General features: G+C 36.0%; 1 pseudogene; it reads left to right on the forward strand.

The window, feature by feature from the left end:
* The first annotated feature begins 549 nt into the window (after positions 1–549).
* Positions 550–19915, forward strand: LOC137398168 (ATP-binding cassette sub-family F member 1-like; annotated as a pseudogene).
* The last annotated feature ends 5493 nt before the right edge of the window (positions 19916–25408 follow it).

Consider the following 25408-nt stretch of genomic DNA (forward strand, 5'->3'; position numbering starts at 1 on the left):
TTGATAACTACTAAAAAATTTGGGTTTTTGTCAGGCTGTGAAGTAAAAACTGTCAAAGTTTTACCTTGACAAGATGGCTGCTGACTATTAAACCGCAGCTCTGATCCATCATAGTGTAGGCTCTGTATAGTGCGCAATGCCCCGGACTATCGCATCTACCGTCACCTGCCAAATCAAGCTCCCAATCGATTGCTGCCATCAATCCCTCGTTATGCAGGGTGTACTGCTCAGCAATACACTGTAAAATATTGTAAAACTTCATTATACAAGATTAATTTGTATCATTATCATTAGTCTAAGAATGTAGAATCCTCTTCCCCCTTTTTGTGCTATATTATGATGAAGAATCAAAATTTTGAATTATAATATATTTTGCTTGAAGGATGACATATTTTCATTTCAAGAAAAAAAATGTTTTTAAATGTTGTTATTCAATTAGTGTGCCAAGCTTTTACTCACATTTTCCAAGTTTATGAGTAAATATTAACAGTCACACCATGTAAGTATTCTCTTTGTTGGTAGAGGCAAACGCTGTGGCTTGATATTGCGATGTTCAGGAGCGACAGACAACGGAAGTTCTGCGCAAGGCATCCGCCAGAAAAGAGTGATGCAGCTGCCAGCAGGGGGTTGATGACGTGAGCTCTGTTCACCCTGGCAGTTGTTTCCCAAGTGTACGATCGGTGACAGGAGGCACATGTAACCTTGAACTCTACCCATCCGCCTTCTCGCACCATCGTGAATGAGCAGGGGAGGGCGCAGGTGTGACAGTAAAATAGTCGCTGGAGTGCTGTCACACTTACTATTATTTTCTCCTCTTTGAAGGAGGATTCGGGTCTGAAATCACGACACAATAGTTGACTTGCAATAAGATATGTACAACATCATTTCCTGTTATTATATCATATTTGCTTGATCAGAAAAAGAATAAATATATAGCCATGCAATCATGACACAGATTTTACAAAACTCTATCAGAATCCATGATATTGTAAAAATAAAATGTGAGTAATAACTCTATGGATATTTTTTATATTTTGTCAAGTTTGGTTTAGTTCAGCTCTATCTTACATGTAATTGGAGAGCGTTTGACGCTGGCCAACATAGCGCTCAAACTCTTCCCAGTCTTCAGTGGTTGGCACAAATTCTTCATCTAATACTAATAATAATCAACTAATAATATTAATATGCTATTAACGATGATACCAGAAAATGACAATAACTATTTTATATAACATATCTATAAGTGAGTGGGGTTAAGAAATTTGGCGAAATTAATCGTGAAACAACATTATTTTATCAATTATATATTAATATATTACGTTTTACAGATAGATATGCAGTATGAATTAGTTTTGTTATTATAATAAGGATAATACACGTAATTAAAAAGATGAAATACTAATAATATTACAATTAAATGACATTAATATTGTTATATTAAATATAGATTAATACAGTACTATTAGGAGAATACTAGAAAATAACCCGAGTTACAACTACTAATACAAGTAGTTCATAAAATAAATTACTCACGTGCTTTGGTGACATGTGGGGTATGCAAACAGGTTAGAAAACATGTCGTCTTTGAACTGGCGAAAACAAAGGTAAGAGTAAGCAGGCGAATAAATAAAGTTTGTCACATCCAGCTTCACCCAGTTGTTCCACGCTCGGTGGAGGTCTGGTCTTTTCTCAGCTCTTGGCCAAAAAAAAGTGCTTCTCAGCTTGGCAGCTGCACAAACACTATGTGGCGCGTTAGACATTATGACGAATTGAAATAAACATGTTTAATATGAGAAAGCGTGTTTGCTATTTGCGATAGATCAAACTTGAACTGAAACTAACATTATCTGGTCATGTGACTTACAATTCCCGCTATATGGCGCGAAAAATTTCTACGGCATTTTTCAACCATCATAGCGGACCAAAAGGCTCATCATTTTTATCAGAGGATGATATGCAATTGTTCAAGTTAAGCTTAAAAAATTAAACATATTTTTATGCTATGTTTGGAGATATCAGTGCTCAAAGTTGCAGCATTACGATGCCGATAAAATAGACGCGTAAGAACAATAGACATGGTTTTTATCGCAAGCGTGAAGTATATTTGTGAAAATAGTTCGACGAATAAGGATGCATGAACGTGTAAACATAAACTATCTTGCACACATTTTAGCCGTTTTAGCACACATACGTCACATTTTAGCCGTTTTGGAAAACGAATCCAAACTAGGGCGGTCTTGTGTGGCTGCGATTTCCTGTTCGTTTTTTAGCTTTTACGAGCTTTTAATCACATTCCCACATATTTGGCACCTACAACACAATAGAGTAAGACATGGCGAATCTTTTGATACCAAATAACTGTAATGTGAATTTTGTTGCAAGTCAACCTTTAAGTGTTGTATTGTAAAAATGATATGAACATAAATAAGCATTGGACCTAAGCAGAAAATTAGCGCACATCAATGCAATTTCCTAAAAATGTATTAGAAAATTCCTCCTTATCGTTATAGAAAACCATCCTATTTTCCACAGAAGGGAGCAGAAATTGAAAAAGTTCCTACCGGTTTCCTTATGATTAACTGATAGCGTTTTAATACTATTTATACTTATAACAAAAATATTTCATTTTCAGTAATAACAGTAGATATTTTATAACTAAAACACAGTTTTGGAGACTAGCGAGGCAATCTTGTGTCCGTGACCATAAAAGGTAACTTCTATGGTGAAACAAAGATGTATAAATTTCCAATAGAAATCCCGTGAACAAAATAACATCTGAATGTGAGATGAATCTTTGGTGGTATTCGTCACTTGTAATACATTTAAAAGGTACATTATAACCTCAGAAATGCACAAAATCAGAAACATTCACAGTAAAAATAGGATAACCACTAGTAATACAAACTGAGCCTGTCATGACTAAACAGTCTACAGTTAAAAGGTTGGTGATTAGTTTACCAAAGTGGTGATTGGCATATATTGACTTTACAAGATGACATTAATTGCACAAAAAGTACTAACTTCTTAAAAAAAACTTGTACCATCTAGAATGTTCTATAAAAAGCTGCACTCATGTCTCTAGAATGATGTTGATGAACAAACTCAAAAATTCTTTTTCACATTTTTTTAGATAGTACTTTAACACACGCCAAACTCAGGATGAGTAGTTTGTCAGTAAAGCCAAATATTGTTCCCCAGTGTGAAGTAATTTGTGGTGGGTTTATCTTATCACATTTAATAACAAGGCTGCTGCAAAGCGTTTATTTTTTATAATAAAATGCATGCTTGGCAGTAAGCAATACTGTCAGCATAGTTAGCAAACAAAAGGAATTTATGTACGTGGTTAAATTTTAATAATTTTCGGTAATCTTTTGGTATGGAAATATCACCTCAACGCGATACAAACGTGAAGGAAGCCAGACCACAAGATAAGCATATAATATGTACAAACAACAAGACACCCGAATCAACAAAATCAACAATAACTAAAGTTGTAAAAAAAACAATTAAAAATTCTGAAAAATGAAAGAATCAATCATAGAAAATAAGTCAATCGTCGTACTAGAGAACCACCAAAAACATTGGAGATGAATCAGGTGATTACACGTAGATGACTACATCTTCTATCGCTACATAGTGCTAACACTTTTTTAAGGTTACAACTGAACAGCTTATTGCATTATATAACCGTAAATTACTTGAAATGTTCTGAACACATCGGTGAAGGCTAATACTTACTGTTAGGGCTTTCAATCCGAATGAATTCTAACGTTCCGCAAACGTTTCTACAACAATAATGCTACGGACAAGCGTTACCAAGCAACAAGGCGGAAATACTACTGCGTTCGATACCGTTTACGACAATTCATAAAGTGAAATTGTCGCGCGTGCGCAGGAAGTCCTGATTGTTGAGATACCGGCTTGTCTAACGAAACGTCAACAAAAACCAATTTTATTAGACGTTTAACCATAATTTGTGTTTGAGGATACAAGGACTGGGCGAGCTGTATTCTTGCTTTACGTAAACGACCGCAAGACGACTGTTTTAGCAATCCGTTACTAGGATGTACCTTTCTCATACCCGTAGGTAGCCGCAGGCCGGTCATCTGCTTACTAAAACCGCTGCTCTCCTTCTCGGAATGCCCTGCGAACCTCACAAATTAATACACGTTAAATTTTGTAAAGAAACAAGCTAGTTTGCGTTATTAACATTGAATGTCAATCGTGATTTGGAAAGAGTAACGGATAAAAGAGTAAGTCGGTCTATTCTCATAGACTTGTTAACCATTTCTTCTTGGGTATACGCTGTTTGGGATTTATTGTGGTTTACTTACAATTGGTTAGAGTTTTACTGGGTACATGTTTTGTGAATTGTTAGCCAAGTGCTTATGCATGTTTTGTTTTACTAATTTATCATATATGCTGCGTAATTGGATACGATTGTAGGGTCTGCATCAATATTTTTTTAGGAGTCGTACAAAATTTGCATTGGGTTGAATTTTTGTGCAAAACCTGTATCTTTTGTTCGCTTTCAAAGTTTATTCTTACGCTAGTTTACCTATAAAACCATTAATTTTATTCAAAGTTCTTTTTAAAGTAACTAGCAATTGGTTAGAGGTTTTGTTGTAGCTTATTTTGTTGTAAATGAGCTATCTACCTTCAGTATTAGTATGAGTCCAAATCTCCTTATATATGGATAGTCTTCACTTCAGTTGTGTTTGTCGTTAGGGCAGAGGGCTCTGGTTAGCTGGTGCTATAGTGTTATTCACCGTCTATGTGAGTGTCAATGCCGATAGGTGGGAGGTAGTCTAGTGATGGTCAGGTTACGGTTCTACAACAAGGCTAATCCAATGCTATAGTTCATGTAACGATGCCTTATATATACGCCAATGTACGTACACCTCCAACCAACCCTCTAAAGACTGGGTTGGGGTTAGATTAGCAGTTTAGACGTAAGATATTATGATATAATATACATGTTGATCGATCAACTATTAGTATACAATTAAATGATGTTGCTTCCTTAGTTGCTAGACATGGAATCAATATAACTATAAAGCTACTTCTATATAAATGGATAGACTGAATAGGAGTTGTGTTCCTACTATAGTGTTGCTATGGACTGAGTAAGTAATTCCCAACTCCACAATCAAATGGTAAGAATATTGTACACGTATGCAGCATGTAAACAATGGTTGTTGATGCATACTTGTTTCCGTTAGTGGGAGATAATATATGCTGTAGGAATGTATTGTAACTGCTAAGTTTCCTACCTATTAACTAATCTCTTGACATTTACGTTTGTGGGAACATTGCTAATATACAGCTATTTCAAAAACATGATTTTCAGCTATAACAGTTTTAAGGGTATGTGTTTCGTGAATTGTTTGCCAAATGCTTATGCATGTTTGGCGAATTATAAAATTCAATGTGAATTTCATGCACAGTTGGTCATTGCACAAATAAATATGCCACGCTGTATAATCATTTTGCAGGATAATTACATACCTTTATATATAAGTGTGCTCACTTTTTATTTTTATGATGCTTGTTTCTGGTTACTGTTTTGTTATTTTGAAAATAAGGTTTTTGTATATCTGGTTCTAAGCACCATGTTAATCTTTAACTTATGATTCTACTTTTCTTATTCAAAAGGTTACGCAAAACTTCTGTTTGCTAATATCAATGATATACAGCCCCCCAAGGATAGCTGACGGCTATCATATGGGCGGGGTTTAATGATGGAGCTCTGTTATTGTGCTAGCTCTGGATTGTGCTAGCCTGGGTTTCGGAGCAAACACAACTCTCGCGGGGCGGTCGCGTTGCCTTGTTAGGTTTTGGAAAACACGACTCACTTTTATCGTTTCATCAGCTCATTAAGTCAGTAGGCTCCGCGGTTCACAATAGCAAACCTTGAATTTCTACAATGTAGGGGTGATACCTAACCAAAATAATATATCCATGCAAAATAAAACATTTTCAATTACCTACTCTTAGTAATTTTAAAATTTGTAAAGGTCGTAGTATATGCTTAAAGTTGAATATAATTACCCGAACAACGGCATTTTTTTTCTAGTTTTTGATTAATATTTTGCCACCCCTAATATAAAATGACAAAGTCTTTCATCGTTTTCACATTGTTTTATCTAGCCATTAAGATGGGACAGCAGGCAAAGCTGTGCAGTGTAGTTTTCATACTCAAAATCTAAATACAAAACCGAATTTGAATTATTTTACGATTGTGACTATTAATATCACGAATGCTTGTGAATGGCAACTGACTGATCATGACGGTGACAATATTGGGATACTATATTTTTTGACAACAAAATGAATTCAACAGATAAGTAAAATAACCACTATAGTTCATAATATTTGTAAATTTACAAGGTGCTTGTCAGCATATTTGTTTGTTCGGGTGCCGTGGTCGGGTTAATCCCAACAGAGCTCCATCATTAAACCCCGCCCATATGAGCGCCGTCGGCTATCCTTGGGGGGCTGTATATCATTGCTAATATCATACACACAATTTTTATTGCAGCCAATATTTGCGATGCCATGAAAGGGGAGGATTTCCATCAGTGCAGGCTGTATCTTCTCTCAGCTCTCTAGAGCTTAAATACAACAAATCATCATATCTCACAGATATATGGCTGTTGGGCATACCTTATCCTATGGGTAATCTTTAGTTGTCCTTCCTATCAAATCCTCTTAATGCCGCTTTCAACCTGTGATACTAGTATTATTAGTTTTCCAATATTCCTCGTCTTCTGTTGTTTTCCTAGTTGCTGCTGTGTAACTCAATTGTTTAGCATATCAGCAGGGAAATGGGAGGTCATGATATCAAATCATCTGTGATACGGATTCTTCATTCTAAGTTTTAATAGCTATAGCTGGACAGACAGACATCCGAACAGATGACAAACTTTTGAGATTCATATATATATAGATTACAATCTCATCACATACAATCATGACAGTCTAAATAGTGATTAGAGAGTGCTGTATATCTCCATTGCTATCATTCAGTCATCTCACAGTTATTTGATCCTGCTGTCAGTTCAAGCACTTGTACACCTTCCATCTCCAGATATGTTCTTCCTGTTGAGCTGTATATTGTCTTCTATTCCTCTCTAGTATCATCTACTCTGTACGTGTCTCCACTCCTGTTCTATTCTTCTAAGAGCCTTTGATTGTCAGGTCTGGGTCTCTTCTACTCACTAGCTGACCAGCTATTGGTAAGTTGTGGATTATTTTGTGTTATTTAGATGTCATGATGGAACCATTGTGTCAATAGTAAATCTGTGTATATTTTGTTTTGTTAGAAGCTTCATAAAAAAGGTTAGATAACTCCTAAATTTATCTTCACTTTAACCATTTCATGACCAAGCTATCCTGATTCGTTGTCTGTCATTAGCTTATTATGGTTGATCTGTCATGTTTTGGATGTGCGTACTTGATCTCTTCAATTCTCTATTTCATCAAACGCTGTCAGTTTCTATTATTAACTCTTATAATTACAGCACTATTTTGAAGACGTTGAAAAAGTTTTTAAGCTGATCTATTCATTTGCATAGCAAAAATTAAATATTGCATCGAAATAACCAATATTAACAAGATGGAGTCCACTGGTGTTATGAATTGGTGGTATAACTTTAGAATTTGCAGGAGTACTTAGTTTATAGTATATTCCATCTTCTTACTAGTTATAGTTATACCATGTTTCAATCACTCACTCTACACTCAACCTGCTCATTGCCAAATCTTCACATTTATTTTTTTTAAGTACTTTAAGCGTTCCTACAACAGAAAGTTCTTACGTTCCTATAAGAACAGTGAAGTACATGTTAATTGCCTGATTCGGTCCAAGATCTTTCCAAACTCACCTCTTTAGCCATGCGAAAAGGAAAAACTTAACTCAACTTTTTTAATTTGTGGGCTGTATAGTAACTGCCATATAAGCGGTTTGCATCAGCAAATTTTCTCCCTTTTATGATCAATATCACTGGTTATATAGACCATGATTGTAGTAATTTTACAACGAGGAGATGAGAACTACACATTTTCTGCATTGATTTACAACGTTTTGCTTATTTGTTCCAATCAGTATGGTCTATTCTGCAAAGTGAAACTAATGAAACATTTTGTTATTGGTTCTACAATAAAGCAGAACGACAAAATCTTTATGTTTATTATAAGCTAGACCCTTGCATAGAGAGGTCAAGGTTATAATAAAAGATAACTTTCGACGATACTTCAACTCTTGACATTCAGATTAGTAGATCGCTTTAACACATGCACTAGTCAACTGCCTTTAAGTATTTATGAGCAATTTGCACAGCTGTCCTATTCTCTGTTTTGTCGACACATTTGACGATCTATCCCAACAAATTAGTATGTCGCGAAAGATGTGTATATAATAAATATCACGCTACACGCACGTATATAACAATATTACACTATATGCATGTTGTTTTTCCTCCGCAAGTGCGGTGAGATAAACTAACATTCTAATTGAATATGAAAACTCGACCGACTTGACACTTTACGTTATACAAACATGTTTAAATAGCATGAAGTGGAAACTAAATAAAATTTCTACGTTATCCGGAATTTATGTTATAGGAGATATACATTATAGGAGTGTCTAATGTATCTGATATACACATTATATGCGTGTCTACTGTACAGGAGTGTCTACTGTATAGGAGTGTCTTTTGTATAGGAGTGTCTACTGTATAGGAGTGTCTACTGTATAGGAGTGTCTACTGTATAGAAGTGTCTACTGTATAAGAGTGTCTATTGTATAAGAGTGTCTACTGTATAGGAGTGTCTACTGTATAGGAGTGTCTACTGTATAGGAGTGTCTACTGTATAGGAGTGTCTACTGTATAGGAGTGTCTACTGTATAGGAGTGTCTACTCAGTATGAAAAAAAAACAACAAAAATGTTATCATTGCTGTACAGCAGACACCCCTGTACAGTAGACACTCCTATACAGTGGACACCCCTATACAGTAGACACCCCTATACAGTAGACTCTACTGTATAGGGGTGTCTACTGTATAGGGGTGTCCACTGTATAGGGGTGTCTACTGTATAGGGGTGTCCACTGTATAGGGGTGTCTACTGTATAGGGGTGTCTATTGTATAGGGGTGTCTGCTGTACAGCAATGATAATATTTTTGTTGTTTTTTTTCATTAAGTTAATTTTACACATGATTTAGTTTAGAAATTCTGTTCTTACAGGCAGCACTACTTCCTCCTTATGGCAACCATTGCTAACCAACTTTGAGAATGGAGTTTGGAAGACTAGCAGGCAACACAAACTCTGGAGAACAAAGGGATTTTAGACATTTCTCACCCTAAGTTTAGAGTTGTCATCCCTTTCACTTGACAAACTGAAGACATGATGATGTAGGTTCTCATATACCATATGTCTGTAAATAGCCACTGTCATGTTCCAATCTGGACTTTGTGTAAACCTCTCATTTTATAGTCTAATAATTTGCCTCTCATTTACATAGCATTTCTATCATAGCAATTATTAAAGCAGCTGAGGCTTCTGTTCATTTTGTCATTGCAAATTAGCTTCAACGGTCGTTTTTAGATTCCACACTATGAGCAAGCATTTTAATTTTTTCTTTTCAACATTAGTTTAAAGTTATCGTGATTATTTTAATTTAAATCAGGGTTTTGTTATCACAAATGCGCTATAAAATTTATTTAAATGTTTTACAAAATACTAAGTTATTTGAGCTCTTTATCATTTGTTATTAATATATTTGATTTAAAATTTCAGTTCAATGAAAAAGCAAATTCTACTTGAACAAACTGCTGAAGGGTTTGGCTGTTTATTTTGACTTCTACAGTGTGCACATTTATGCAAATCATTTTAAAATCTGCACTAGAAGGGAACTCCTTTTACTAATCAACTTTTACCATCAAGTCTGTTGGTCCTAGAACAGTAAACCGTCATAACAATGTCATAACAATGAGGCCACCTCGACTAGTCAAGGTGAGAAATAGTCAAAACATGGGACATAAACAGAAACATTCATAATATTTTACAGGAACAATAATAAAAGAACTAGAAAAGTTATTTGGTATTGACCGGCTCTTGACATCAGCTACCAGTTGCGATCTGACAGCTGCTTCCAGTTTGACATTTCAGCTTCATTTTGTTTCTCAAATTCTTCTACACTGCCTGTCGATGAATTGGACAGCAGCAAGCTAAGATCGCACCCCTATTATACTAAATAAAATAATTATTACTAATAACTAATAGTCTCACTTTTATTAGGGAATGTTTAAACTGACTTAGCTTGCTCTTTATTAGTTTTTGTCTTTAATTTTTAATTTTCAAAAACAATTTTTTCTAGAGATTTTAAACCCTCAAAGTTAGAAATTTGAGTTTTGTTATAAGTGTTTGCTGAAATTCTCCGTCGTATGTTTGAAAGTTTGTAGAGGTTTGACTTAACTATAAAGATAGGCTTAGTTGGCACTGTTCAGGCTGCTATATGGTAGCTTTGATTCCTTCTGTTACAGAAGGAGGAGGAGGCGGAGCCAACAGCTTAGCTCATCTGAAAAGAGCTAAAGAAAATGAAGAAACTGAAGCTATTTGAGGAGCAGTTGGATGCTCTGAAGGCTGAGGACCAGTTTACCCTCTCACAGGCCGATAAGTCGAGCAAGTCATGTAATCTCCTTGACAACGCCCTTGACATTAAGGTTAGACTCCATTGCTCCTCAGTCATATTTAACCACAGTGGTGACCTTCATTCTGGAACCTCTTATAGTAAACATGTTATTTCTTATTAATTCATAGTTTGTTAAATATTCATTTGATGAATTATGTGATTATGTGCATAAATGGAAATTTAAGGATGTTTTACATATGAATATTTGTTATAATAAGACCCAAGTATGTTTGTTCGAAGACATGGTTAGATGTTGAAAAAAAATTATATCGCCCAAGATTCACAGTAGGACATTCGGATTAACAGCTGAGGACGCTGCCACTCGCACCAATCAACTCCCTTGTAGCATTTAAGAATACTTGTGCACATAGATATTACACATGACAATCTCTCACAGCTCACGAGACTACCAGAGCGGTAATCTTATTAAATATCGACTGATATTTGCCTCCTTAGCCTGGTTTTGGTGTAACTTGGCAGTATCTGTGCATTACAGCAAATTCATTAAAAATAAGTTTATATTTATACACAAAATTGACTAAATTTTAGCATGGTTGTTGAGCATACATAAATACACAGCTATATCAGGGTAAATTGGTGGCCTCTGTGTAGGAGCATTGTCTTAGTTGCCAAGTATTTATTGTTAATCAAAGGAAAGGATAAAATGTGTGCCCGATGAATAGATTACGTTTTTTGAGAATATTCAGTGACATACAGAATGGCTGCAAAACTTGCTGTTCAAATCTTTACTATAGTACAAACCGTATCCATCCTTCTGTCTAAAGCATAGCTAAGAGGTAAAGCCTGGTTCCTGTGTACGCCCCAAGCACCTGCAACATCGCTGCCAGGCTATCAGCGGTGAAATGTGAACCTGCACGCTGTTCAACTTTCGCTAAGAGTCGCAGGCAAAACCTTCATAAAATGCACTGCAAAGGTTAAGGTCAGCATTTTTGAAATGGTATGGCTAAGAAAAATTTTTATGCAATTGTTTGCGATGCATCTTTATGTGAGCAGAAGCCACTGAGCCTAGCACTGCAAGTGTCTGGCTGCACGAGATTACTGTCGAGGTCTCGCTCTCGATATGGGAACCAGGCTTTAGGGTAAAAAGCGTCACAACTGAAATTGAACTCGAATATTTGACTCTGTAGGCAGGCACACTACTAACTGCACTGCTCTATCATCTTGCAACAAGTTAGAATAAATGTGTGCATATTTATTACACCTGATGATCTTTCACGGCATACTCGACTGCCAGTGGAGAAGTATGTATGTTTTGAGATAATAAAGAAAGTTTTTGCGATAATTGACATGAAAAATGAAAAATAAAATTAGGCAGTCCCATAGTTATGATCACCACTGTATGCCCGTCTGCAAGCCTTCTATCAAAGCATGTGCTCAGTTCGAGTTTGTAGAAAGGTGGCGACACGGCAGTAGCCAATCAGAGTTCAGTTTCGCTAATTCTTATATCACTAGTGCTTTATTAGGCAACTGTGATACATATACTATAAATTTATCAGCGCTCAAACCAAACAAGTTTCCTCATTTTGATTAATATAATTAGGAATAATATAATTAATTAATATAATATATATTAATATATATTAATACTATTTTGGCTAACTATTGAGTTTTATTACTTTTATAACATGAATAATTGTTCAATCTGTTCTTTCATCACAATTATAATTAAGAAAAAGCCTATCAGGATTTTCTGTGTTCTTGTTAATAGTTGACAAGTTTTTGGGATGCAGTGACAACCCTTTCAGTGAACTTTCAACTACGTTTGATGAAAATGTGACAATTTTGTTGGGGATTTCAAGTGGTTGTCGATTATTGCCTGGCGACTGTGATTGACATTGGCTGTCAGGTGGTTGTCAATAGTTGGCAAGTGATAGTTGAAGGCTTTTTAGACCGTTGTTGATGTCTGCTAAATGATTCGCCAATGATGTATTGGATTGGCGATGGCTGTCAGATGTGTCAAGTGAAAGTGGTGGCTGCATGTTCCTCACATGATTCTATGACAGACAGGGAATGTTGCAGGTAGAGAACTTTTCAATAAGCGTACGTGGAAAAGACTTGTTTGTGAATACGTCTTTCACCATAGCCAACCAAAGGAGGTATGGTCTCGTTGGGCCCACTGGGCATGGGAAGACAACTCTATTCAACCGCATGGCCCAGCGTAAACTGAATACTCCACCTAACATCGATATCTTGCTCGGTGAACAAGGTGAGTTTTTGTTAACTGTTTTCCTTCAGAACAGCAAATCGGAAAAATAAACTGGGCTTCATCACAAGCTCATAATTTTGTCACTTTTTATAAAGTTTCAATGTGTTTGGATTTAAAAAGATTGTTGCACAAACTACGGCTCTGTGATCTTGGTTGGTCTGAGTCCAATGGCAAGGAAATCACTGGAGACATCCCAGTTGCAGAGAGCAATTTATGTCTGTATGTCTTTCTGTATGTCCAGCTATGGCTATTAAAATGTTTTACTATATACTTTATACCCCCTTGTTCCGATTTCACACGCTGAATATCGTCTTAATTGAAACACTTTCATCTCTATGAAACACGATGCGTTTTCGTGAACTTCTATTTCCGCTTCTTGTAAGGTTCAATTACTAAATCAGCAAAGGTATTATCTCGAGTAGGAATAGCCTATACATTCTCTCTCCGTTCGGTCAGACAAAGACAGTCCGATATCCCATTTTTACATTTTACCAGCATCGAGAAGTACCAGTATTGGCATATTCAAAGTTTTGATAGATAGATTCTGCTGGAACACTAACATTGTTTATACACACACTTATATGCACAAATTATCATTATTAATTCAACATATTCAGGATTTTTTTTTTCAGTTTGTATTAATTTTATTATTACCAAATCATTTTTATTGTAATCCTAGCAAAACAGACTTAATTAAGCTATTACTTACTAATTATTTCACATTTACATTTAAACACTTTTATAGTTGTTTTATTTTGTTTCTTAATTTATTTGATGGTTGCGCGTCACAACAATTTTGTCTCACACTGTACCTATACTGTTTGTAGAGGTAAAGGCAGACGATACACCCGCTATACTCGCTGTCCTAAATGCTGACAAGAAGTGTCTGGAGTAGCTAGAGCTAGAGAAGAAGTTGTCTGCTGACTTGGAAAATAGGAAGGCTGACACGGGCACTCGTCTTAAGGAGGTGACCTAGATTGACATAGATTGCATAGATTAGTAAGCAAATATGTATAGATACATATTTGCTTACTAATAGATCTGATTGCATAGATTGACAGCTCTTGTTTTCATAGAAAATAACTAAATTACTGTAACCATGTACCATCGTTAACTTTATTAGCTTTATTGTGTTTTGCTGCTTATCTGATCTCATGTGGGAATCCCTACCTCCCGACAGCGTGTATTTTATCTCCTGTTCAAGATGGAGTTGCCTTCTCTTTAAAACTTGGGCTTGTTTCATTACGGTTAAAGATAAACTTACACTAAATTCTAGTAGTTCTTATCAGAGAATATCAGTATCTTCTATCATTTGTGATTGTTTATGATGTTGAAGGTGATCTGACTCCCAGGATGTTTCAAGATTAAAATCTTCATAAATTGATCACAATTAAAACACTCAGATTCAAGAAAGTGTGATTATGGCATCTATAGTTGCTAAGAGACAGAATAGAGGCAACTTTAACATAATAGCTGATATTAATAATGAGAGAGGTCGGTCAACTGAGCAACTAGTGCCGTTATTTCAGCATGTATTTTTCTCCCTGACATTTTAGCCACGATCTTTACTTGATTTTAACCTTGAAGCATCGTGGTAGTCAAATTTCTTCAAAAAAATTTTTTGTTTTTATCTCGAGTTCATTAAAAAATTGAGGTTGACAAACTATTTCTCCTTGTGTGTACTACAAGGCATTATTGTTAAAATGTTGTGAATGAAAATAGAGACCGCAACTACATCTGATTGTATTTGTTAGGTATCTGAGGAAATGAAAGCTATCAGAGTACATTCAGCGGAACCTAAGGCTAGGCGTATCTTAGCCGGTCTCGGTTTCACCAAGGAGATGCAGGGGAGACCGACCAAGCAATTCTCTGGTGGCTGGAGGATGAGAGTTTTTCTTGCAAGGTCTGTCCTCTAGCACTATAGAAGTCAGAATATTGGTCTATTGTGGTGCATGCATAGGAGGGTTATCACCTCGTTATTATATTGTAAGATGACTGTTTGTTCATTTATACTTGTATATTTACTAATACCATGGCAATGCGGGAGGCTGTGAGAAATTGTAAGGTGTGATAACTAATTGCACAATTATTCCATAGTGTGGAAAGCAGTCAATTGGCACAGGTGGAGGAGTGACAATTCATGAACTTAAAAGCTGTGAGTTCGAATCCTCTTTAAAGCGATCTTTTTTACTTGTTTTCTGCTAAGAGAACGGATATTAGGTGGAAGATTGTTCAAGCAGCTGATCATAGAATGACAAACATGACAGCATTTCAGCTTAATTTCCTTACTTCTTTGATTGCTTCTTGCGGAACTGCCACCATGATAAAATGTAGAACTCACTAAGATACCCAATATTTGATGATGGTTTTGAAAAGCACACATAATTATGTAATACACAGTCATTAAGCTACTAAAACTGATTTGTTTTTATAAGAGACAAAATACTTGCCATAGATTGCATCACCAACAAGTGTTACATGCAAGATTCAAAATAAAACACTTTGAAATCCGCATTAAAATGTTGTATAGAATAAAATTTACACATTTTTCAGAGCCTTGTTCCTTCAGCCGACCTTCTTGCTGCTCGATGAACCGACCAATCACCTCCATCTGAATGCTGTCATATGGCTAGACAATTACCTTCAGAATTGGAAAAAGACCTTTCTGATTGTCTCCTACGACCAGTCTTTCCTCGACAATGTCTGCACTGACATTATTCACCTTGACATGCAAAAGCTCTTTTTCTACAAGGGCAACTATGGTGAGTACCTGCATTATATTAGGAACCTAGGTTATATTTAGGTTTCTGAGGGGTAATTTTAGTTGAACAGTTGTTATGGTTGGTGGAATTTACTTAATTGATGCCGCGTGATTCGGGGAGTGCGTTTCATTGATGCCGCGTGATTGGTGTAGTTCTCTTCATCGATGTATGTGTATGGATGTATTGCGATCGCTTCACGATATATGTGGTTGTTTAGCATCATTATTAGTATATATTTGGTTGTGTAGCATTATTATTAGGATATATTTGGTTGTGTAGCATTATTATTAGGATATATTTAGTTGTGTAGCATCATTATTAGGATATATTTGGTTGTGTAGCATTATTATTAGGATATATGTGGTCATTTAGCATTATTATTAGAATATATTTGTTTGTTTGGCAGTATTATTAGGATATATGCGATTGTTTAGGATTATTATTAGGATGTATGTGGTTGTTTACCATTGATATTAGGATATATGTGGTTGTTTAGCATTATTATTATTATGTATTTGGTTGTGTAACACTATTGTGTAGATATATTCGGTTGTTCAGCATTATTATTAGGATATATGTGGTTGTTTAGCATCATTAGGATATATGTGGTTTAGCATTATTATTAGAATATATTCGGTTGTTCAGCATTATTATTAGGATATATGTGGTTGTTTCGCTTTATTATTAGGATGTATTTAGTTGTTTAGCATTATTATTAGGATATATCTGGTTGTTTAGCATTGTTATTAGGATATATTTGGTTGTTTAGCATTGTTATTAGGATATATTTGGTTGTTTAGCATTAGTATTAGGATACATTTGGTTGTTTAGCATTATTATTAGGATACATTTGGTTGTTTAGCATTATTATTAGGATATATTTGGTTGTTTAACATTATTATTAGGATATATGTGGTTGTTTAGCATTATTATTAGGATGTATGTGGTTGTTTAGCATTACTATTAGGATATATTTGGTTGTTTAGCATTATTATTAGGATATATTTGGTTGTTTAGCATTCTCATTAGGAAATGTTTGGTTGTTTAGCATTATTATTATGATGCATTTGGTTGTTTAGCATTGTTATTAGGATATATTTGGTTGTTTAGCATTATTATTTGGATATATTTTGTTGTTTAGCATTAGTATTAGGATACATTTGGTTGTTTAGCATTATTATTAGGATATATTTGGTTGTTTAGCATTATTATTATTAGGATATATGTGGTTGTTTAACATTATTATTATTAGGATATATGTGGTTGTTTAGCATTATTATTAGGATGTATGTGGTTGTTTAGCATTACTATTAGGATATATTGGGTTGTTTAGCATTATTATTAGGATATATTTGGTTGTTTAGCATTATTATTATTAGGATATATTTGGTTGTTTAGCATTATTATTATGATGTATTTGGTTGTTTAGCATTATTATTAGGATATATTTGGTTGTGTAGCATAATTATTTGGATATATTTGGTTGTTTAGCTTTATTATTAGGATGTATTTGGTTGTTTAGCATTATTATTAGGATACATTTGGTTGTTTAGCATTATTATTAGGATTTACGTGGTTGTTTCGCTTTATTATTAGGATGTATTTAGTTGTTTAGCATTATTATTAGGATATATTCGGTTGCTCTGCATTATTATTAGGATATACATGTATGTGGTTGTGTAGCATTATTATTAGGACATATTTGGTTGCGTAGCATTATTATTAGGATATGTGTGGTTGTGTAGCGTCATTCAAGAAGATGTTCAAACAGAAGAGGAAGGAGCAGATAAAGGATTATGAAAAGCAGGAGAAAAGACTGAGAGAATTGAAGGCGAGTGGGAAATCTTCAAAGGATGCTGTAAGTTGTCTTTCCTCTGTTTGCCAGAGAATTTTATCTTCGTTAGGAGGAGGGTTGAAAGTGCTGCCACTGATGAAACAGATCTTAGGGAATTTGGTTCCATTCCACAGTAGACCTCGTGAGATGCTATCTTTAGAGTTAAATTTTCTTTAACTGGAACTACTTTACTAGACTTGCTGTCACTGGCAGCGGAGTCCTGCTGCTGATCTGTCCTGGCGATTCTATAAGGCTACATTCAGGCTGCTATGTTTATCATACAGGATTGACAGTTTCAACAACTCTTTATTGTGGAATGGGGTAGCACTTCCATAAATTTGGAGTTGTCCTCCAACTGCCATATTTTAATGATGTGTGACTGGCATTTTAATTACTCTATCAGTGGCTTATGCATGAATCCAAAGTTGCAGCATACACCCTACGCCTTTTTCATAAGGCATACGTTGTACTGTTGTACTTTAAAAACAATAAAATATTTTTAAGATATCATCACACATGCGCATATACAGGGACCCTAACTGGCTCGACTTTTACGTATCTTTGTGATTTTCAATCAAGGCTGAAACTTCCGGAGTGTTCTTAAAGTTGTGAGGGATACGCAAGATGTAAACACAAGATACCCAGATCAGTGTCTCTCAAACAAGTTTGGGGTTCAATTGGTTTCACCTAAGATTGTCTCTCCAACTGAAGCCTGGTTCCCATATACGTCGCTAAGCACCGTGGACAGCACCGCAGGCTATTAGCGGTGAATTGGGAACCTATGCGCCGAGGATCGACGGTAGTTGCCGGCGGTATTGAAATAGTTTAGCGCTGTTCAAATTTCGCCAAAGGCCGCAGGCAAAACCTTCCCGAAATGCACTGTACGGGTGAAGGTCACCGTTATAGAAATGGCAAGGCGAGTGAACATTTTTTTGATTACACAGTTATGTTTAGCGATGCAGCTTATATGTGAACAGATGCCGTCGAGCCTAACTTTGCAAACGTTTTGTTGCGCAAGTTACCGCCGGAGTATTGCAACCGATATGCGGATATTGGAACCAGGCTTTAGGTGACAATAGAGTTTTAAAAAATAACTAAGCTTAGTGGAAAGATGCTTTCCACTGTAACAGATAAACAGAAACCACTAGCATAAAAAGAAACTGCTTACGAAACATTTTAAATACTGATTTTGTAAATTAAGTCTGTTCAAACCATTTTTGCTATAGTATTGTTTCAGAGGCAGCCTGATGGTTTAAAACTCCTGGCCTCCAAACACAGGTTAGGGTTCAACTCCTAAAAAGGCCACTGACAGTGACAGGAATGTCATCAAACATTAAATTACTCTCTACCATAGGCATGTCTCCAGTCATTGAGGTTCCCTTGACACTAGACTCAGACATGTACAGCCAAGATCTCAGAGACATTGATTGTACAATAATACTTTTATAAACACTCATAGCCTCTGCTAGCAGTAGGCTTAGCAGACGTCATATCTGATCTTTGAGGGGTTGCTTTCCCAAACATGCATACTTTCTTACATGACATGAAGCAATGGAATTATTTAAACAAATACATTGTATAAAATTCAACTGATCGAGATCGTGGAAATTGTGTCATACATATAATAGAAACGTTTTTAATATGTAGTAAAAATATATACTTTTTGTTTTGTTGTTCTTCGGTATAAACTAGAATGCAGCTGTCATGATCAGTTTATCACTTTATCCTCATGGCTTTCATCTTTATGTTGCTAGTGAGATTATATTTGTCAATATTTATAAGTAGCCAACTGGGAGAAGTTTTGTCGTCTTCATCACTCAAAAGTCAATCTTAGTCGCAAATAGCTTGCGTTGAAAATTAATAAAATTGGACTGAGGTTGTCATGCTTGCCTATTTCAGCCAATCACACATGCGTCAGTTTTATCACGTCAGATGACCTCAAAGATTTTAAAAGGAAGTAATTACAGGATTTAATGTTGATTGGTTCAACGGATATAGAACGAACGAACAGCTCTGTGATTGACTAGATCATGTCTTGCAATCAACCAGTAGCTCGCTGTCGATGAATTGGACAGCAGCAAGCTAAAATCGCACCCCTATAGTCTCACTTTTATTAGGGAATGTTTAAACTAACTTAACTTGCTCTTTATTGGTTTTTGTCTTTGATTTTTAATTTTCAAAAACCATTTTTTCTAGAGATTTTAAACCTTCAAAGTTAGAAATTTGAGTTTTGTTATAAGTGTTTGCTGAAATTCTCCGTCGTATGCTTGAAAGTTCGTAGAGGTTTGACTTAACTATAAAGATGGGCTTACTTGGCACTTTTCAGGCTGCTATATGGTAGCTTTGATTCCTTCTGTTACAGAAGAAGGAGGAGGAGGCGGAGCCAACAGCTTAGCTCATCTGAAAAGAGCTAAAGAAAATGAAGAAACGGAAGCTATTTGAGGAGCAGTTGGATGCTCTGAAGGCTGAGGACCGGTTTACCCTCTCACAGGCCGATAAGTCGAGCAAGTCATGTAATCTCCTTGACAATGCCCTTGACATTAAGGTTAGACTCCATTGCTCCTCAGTCACATTTAACCACAGTGGTGATCGTCATTCTCGAACCTCTTATAGTAAACATGTTATTTGTTAATAATTCATAGTTTGTTAAATATTTATTTGATGAATTATGTGATTATGTGCATAAATGGAAATTTAAGGATGTTCTACTCATGAATCTTTGCTATAATGAGACCCGTATCCGAAGGCATGGTTAGATGTTTAAAAAAATTCCATTGCACAAGATTCACATTGAGACATTCAGATTAACAGCCGAGCACGCTGCCACTCGCACCAATCAACCCCCTCCCAGCATTTAAGAATACTTGTGCACATAGTTATTACACATGACAATCTCTCACAGCTCACGAGACCACCATAGTTGTAGTCTCTTATTAAATATCAACTGATATTTGCCTCCTTAGCCTGGTTTTGGTGTAACTTGGCAGTATTTGTGCATTACTACAAATTCATTAAAAAATAAGTTTATATTTATCCACAAAATTGACCAAATGTTAGCATGGTTGTTGAGCATGCATAAATATGCAGCGGTATGAAGGTAAATTGGTTGCCTCTGGGTAGGAGTAGTGTCTAAATATTTAGTTGACAAGTCTTTATTATTAATGTGAAATGTGAACCTGCACGCTGTTCAACTTTCGCTAAGAGTCGCAGGCAAAACCTTCACGAAATGCACTGTAAAGGTTAAGGTCAGCATTTTCGAAATGGCTTGGCGAACGAACATTTTTATGCAATTATTTGTGATGCAGCTTTATGTGAGCAGAAGCCGCTGAGCCTAGCACCGTGAGTGTCGCTGCACAAAATTACTGCCGGGGTCTCACTTTCGATATGGGAACCAGGCTTCAGGGTAAAAAGCGACACAACTGAAATTTAACTCGAATATTTGACTCTGCAGGCAAGCACACTACTAACTGCACTGCTCCATCAACTTGCAACAAGTTAGAATAATTGTGTGCATATTTATTACACCTGATGATCCTTCACGGCACACTCCACTGCCAGTGGAGTAGCATGTATGGTTCGAGATAAAAAATGAAAGTTTTTACGATAATTGGTATGAAAAACGAAAAAATTGGCGGGCAAAGAAAGGTGGCGACACAGCAGTAGCCAATCAGAGTTCAGTTTTGCTAAGTCTTTTATCACTAGTGCTTTATTAGGCAACTGTGACACAATTATTATAAATTTATCAGCGCTCAAACCAAACAAGTTTCTTTATATCGATTACTATAAATAATAATAATATAATTAATATATATTAATTATATTTTGGTAAACTATTGGGCTTTATTACTTTTATAACATGAATAATTGTTCACTCTGTTCTTTCAACACAATTATAATTAAGAAAAGGCAAATCAGAATTTTTTGTGTTTTGTTGAAAGTTGACAAGTTCTTGAGATGCAGTGACAACAGTGCTGCAGTGATGCAGTGAAGATGTGACGATTTTGTTGAGGATTTCAAATTGTTGTCGATTATTGCCTGGCGACAGTGATTGACATTAACTGCCAAGTGGTGGTCAATAGCTGGCGAGTGATCGTAAAAGCCTTTTAGACCGTTGTTAATGTCTGCTAAATGATTCGCCAATGATATATTGGATTGGCGATGGCTTTCAGATGTGTCAAGTGAAAGTGGTGGCTGCATGTTCCTCATGTAATTCTATGACAAACATGTAATGTTGCAGGTAGAGAACTTTTCAATAAGATCACGTGGAAAAGACTTGTTTGTGAATGCATCTCTCACCATAGCCAACCAAAGGAGGTATGGTCTCCTTTAGCCCACTGGGCATGGGAAGACAACTCTACTCAACCACATGACCCAGCGTAAACCGAATATTCCACCTAACATTGATATCTTGCTCTGTGAACAAGGTGAGATTATGTTAATTGTTTTCCTTCAGAACAGCAAATTGGAAGCAGTAAAGAATAAACTGGTCTTTATCGCAAGGTCATAATTGTGTCACTTTTTATAAAGTTTTTTTGTATTTGGATTTAAAAGGCAAAACTACGGCTCAAAAGGCACAAACTACGGCTCTGTGATATTGGCTGGACATGTCTTAGTTCGGTGGCAGAGGAATTATTGTAGACATGCCCGGTTACAGAGAGCAGATTAAGGTTGGGTGTCATTCTGACACCACCCATGACCTTTCTGGGAATTGAATCATAACCTGTTGTTGTAGGTCAGGAGTTCTAGATGACTAGACCTACTAGGACAAGGCAGCTCTCTATACTGTGATGACATTCAGTCACTCACAAACTAAAAAACTAATTCACTAAAGATAAATTTAAAATTTCATGTTTCTAAAAGCTTGTGTAAGAATGCTGAATCCAGTTTTTCCTGTTTGTTTAGGAGTGTTTGCTTGTTTCATAACAGAGCAATCATATCAGGCATATTTAAGGCGCAAACATACTAGGCGATTTTATCCCGTGCATTATTAGGACCGCTGTGAGAGTGAGAGAGTCATTGTGAGAGAGCATGCCTTCCTACAGCAACAGAATCATTGGTAGTCAACTGCCACTAGTGACAGTCTTATGCAAAGGTATCTTTCTTAGTTGATGGAGCAGAGATGGAATGTTTTGAGATTTCCTTTAGTGGTTGTGGAAGAAATGATAACAACTTTCAGTAAGTTGGTTGTGTAACCATAGTATAGGATTAGCATGTAACTTAGCTGCTGTCTGTAGTATATTTTGGTATGCTGCTAAACATGTTTCCTAAATCCAGTTATTTCACATTTACATTTAAACACGTTTATAGTTGTTTTATTTTGTTTCTTAATTTATTTGATGGTTCCGTGTCACAACATTTTTGTCTCACACTGTACCTATTTTGTTCGTAGAGGTAAAAGCAGACGATACACCCGCTATACTCGCTGCTAGAGCTAGAGAAGAAGTTGTCTGCTGACTTTGAAAATGGGCAGGCTGATGCGGGCACCCGTCTTAAGGAGGTGAGGAGTATCCCTCAACTGTCCCTGAAATTGGTAAAATGAATGATATAGACACTTTTGGAGGCACTCCAATATCTGTGTGTGAAATCATAGGCATAAAATATGTATAGATACATCTTTGCTTACTAATAGATCTGACTGCATAGATTGACAGCTCTTGTTTTCATAGAAAATAACTAAACTACTGTAACCATGTACCATCGTTAACTTGACTAGCTTTATGGCATTTTGCTGCTTATCTGATCTCATCTGGGAATCCCTACCTCCCGACAGTGTGTATTTTATCTCCTGTTCAATGTGGAGTTGCTTTCTCTTTAAAACTTGGGCGTGTTTCATTACGGTTAAAGATAAACTTACACTAAATTCTAATAGTCCTTATCAGAGAATATCAGTATCTTCTATCATTTGTGGTTGTTTATGATGTTGAAGGTGATCTGACTCTCAGGATATTTCAAGATTAAATTCTTCATAACCTGATCACAATTAAACACTCAGATTCAAGAAAGTGTGATTATGGCATCTATGGTTGCTAAAGCCTGGTTTCCATATGACAGCGCAATGATCGCGCGTGGCCCATTGATCGTGCGCAATGCATTTCTTGGGCCGCGAGGCAGTGTTTCCATATCGCGCGTAAGATACATGCTTGCATTTGACAGGGTGGATATTTTCCTTACTTTTTCGTAGGAGAGACATATTTCTTCGGAAAAAACAGACCTCTGCTGCGAAATTACGTGGTCAAATAAAAATCAGGCTTACTCTTTCGTACGGGAGACCGATTTCTTCGGAACAAAGCCCTTCGCTTGAATTGTGGGATAGGTTGACAAGGTCGAGCGGTGTATTGTGGGATACATAATCGCACGCACCCATCGCAAGGATCCATTCTGTTGGATACTTGCGATCAGCGTCGCGCGACCGTCGTGTGTTGACAGTTCCATATCACAACTGGCCTACGCACGACGTCGTGCGCCTTGTTGCGCGCCTTGCGCTGTCAAATGGAAACCAGGCTTAAGAGACTAACAGAATAGTGCCAACTTTAACACAATAGCTGATATCAATAAAGAGAGAGACCGGTCAGCTGAGCGAATAGTGCCGTTATTTCTGCACATATTTTTCTCCTTATCATTTTAACCATGATCAAGTTTACTTGATTTTAATCTTGAAACATTGTGGTAGTCAAATTTCTTCAAACGTCAAAAAAGTCGCAAATGATAGAACAACACTGATAATTTTTGATAAAAACTACTATAATCTATATATATATATTTCTCAAAGTCTGTATGTCTGTTGGAAATCCGGCTATGGCTATTATTAGAACAGCTGAGCTTGACAACAATAAAGCCTCAAATTCATGGACTTTCATGGAAATTCATGGAATTCTTACTGTCATTGAAAGCCTAACCTTATTAACTAGCTTAATGGAGTTTCCATTGGCAATATGCCAGGCTACTAGCTTGAAAGGTACAGTTGTTTGACAAAGTTTTAAAACCTTTACAGTTGTTTTTATTTCTCTCTTAATTTATTTCAACTACACGACACACTTCTCTCATGATATGTACTTTGAAAGTTATAATGGCAAATGTTGGGTGGCACAGCTTGTTTATATATAAAGATATATATAAATATATATATTTTTAAATATATTTATATATAAAGATATATTTGTATTTAAATATTTCTTTGTATATAAATATATATTTAAACATATTTATGTATAAATTTTTATGTATTTATACTTCTACACTTTAAGACTTCTACATCCGAACTGACAAGCATGTCCGTGGTGGTAGACAAGGAGAACAAGAGGGCTACTATAATAGATATAGCAGTACCTAATGACTACAATATAGCCAGCAAAGAAAAAGAAAAGGTAGAGAAATATCTCCCTCTTGGAGAAGAGATTGAAAAATGCTGGAATGTAAGAACAACTGTAATCCCAGTAGTCATTGGGGCACTGGGCGCTATAACACCGGCACATAAAATGTGGCCTATCCAAATACCAACAACAATCAACTCAGGTGAGTTGCAGAAAAGTGCGCTATTGGGAACAGCTAAGATCTTGAGGCGAGTGCTCAAACTCTCAGTTCTCTGGTAGGAGACCTGAATTAGAGCAGAATTTATCACCCATACGGGTTAACCGGGGTGAGGAAACAATTTTTTTTATATATTTATGTTTAAAGATATAAATATATTTATAAGTATATATCTATAAATATATATGTAAATAAATGTTCTATCTTTCGGTTTTATCTCGAGTCCATTAAAAAAATTGAGGTTGACAAACTATTTCTCTTTTTGTGTACTACAAGGTGGTATATGATTGTGTTAAAATATTGTGAATTAAAGTAGAGGCCACAACTACATCTGATGGCCTTTTGTTAGGTATAAGAGGAA

The sequence above is a fragment of the Watersipora subatra genome, chromosome 6 (assembly GCF_963576615.1).
Source record: "Watersipora subatra chromosome 6, tzWatSuba1.1, whole genome shotgun sequence".
In the NCBI taxonomy this organism is placed as follows: domain Eukaryota; kingdom Metazoa; phylum Bryozoa; class Gymnolaemata; order Cheilostomatida; family Watersiporidae; genus Watersipora; species Watersipora subatra.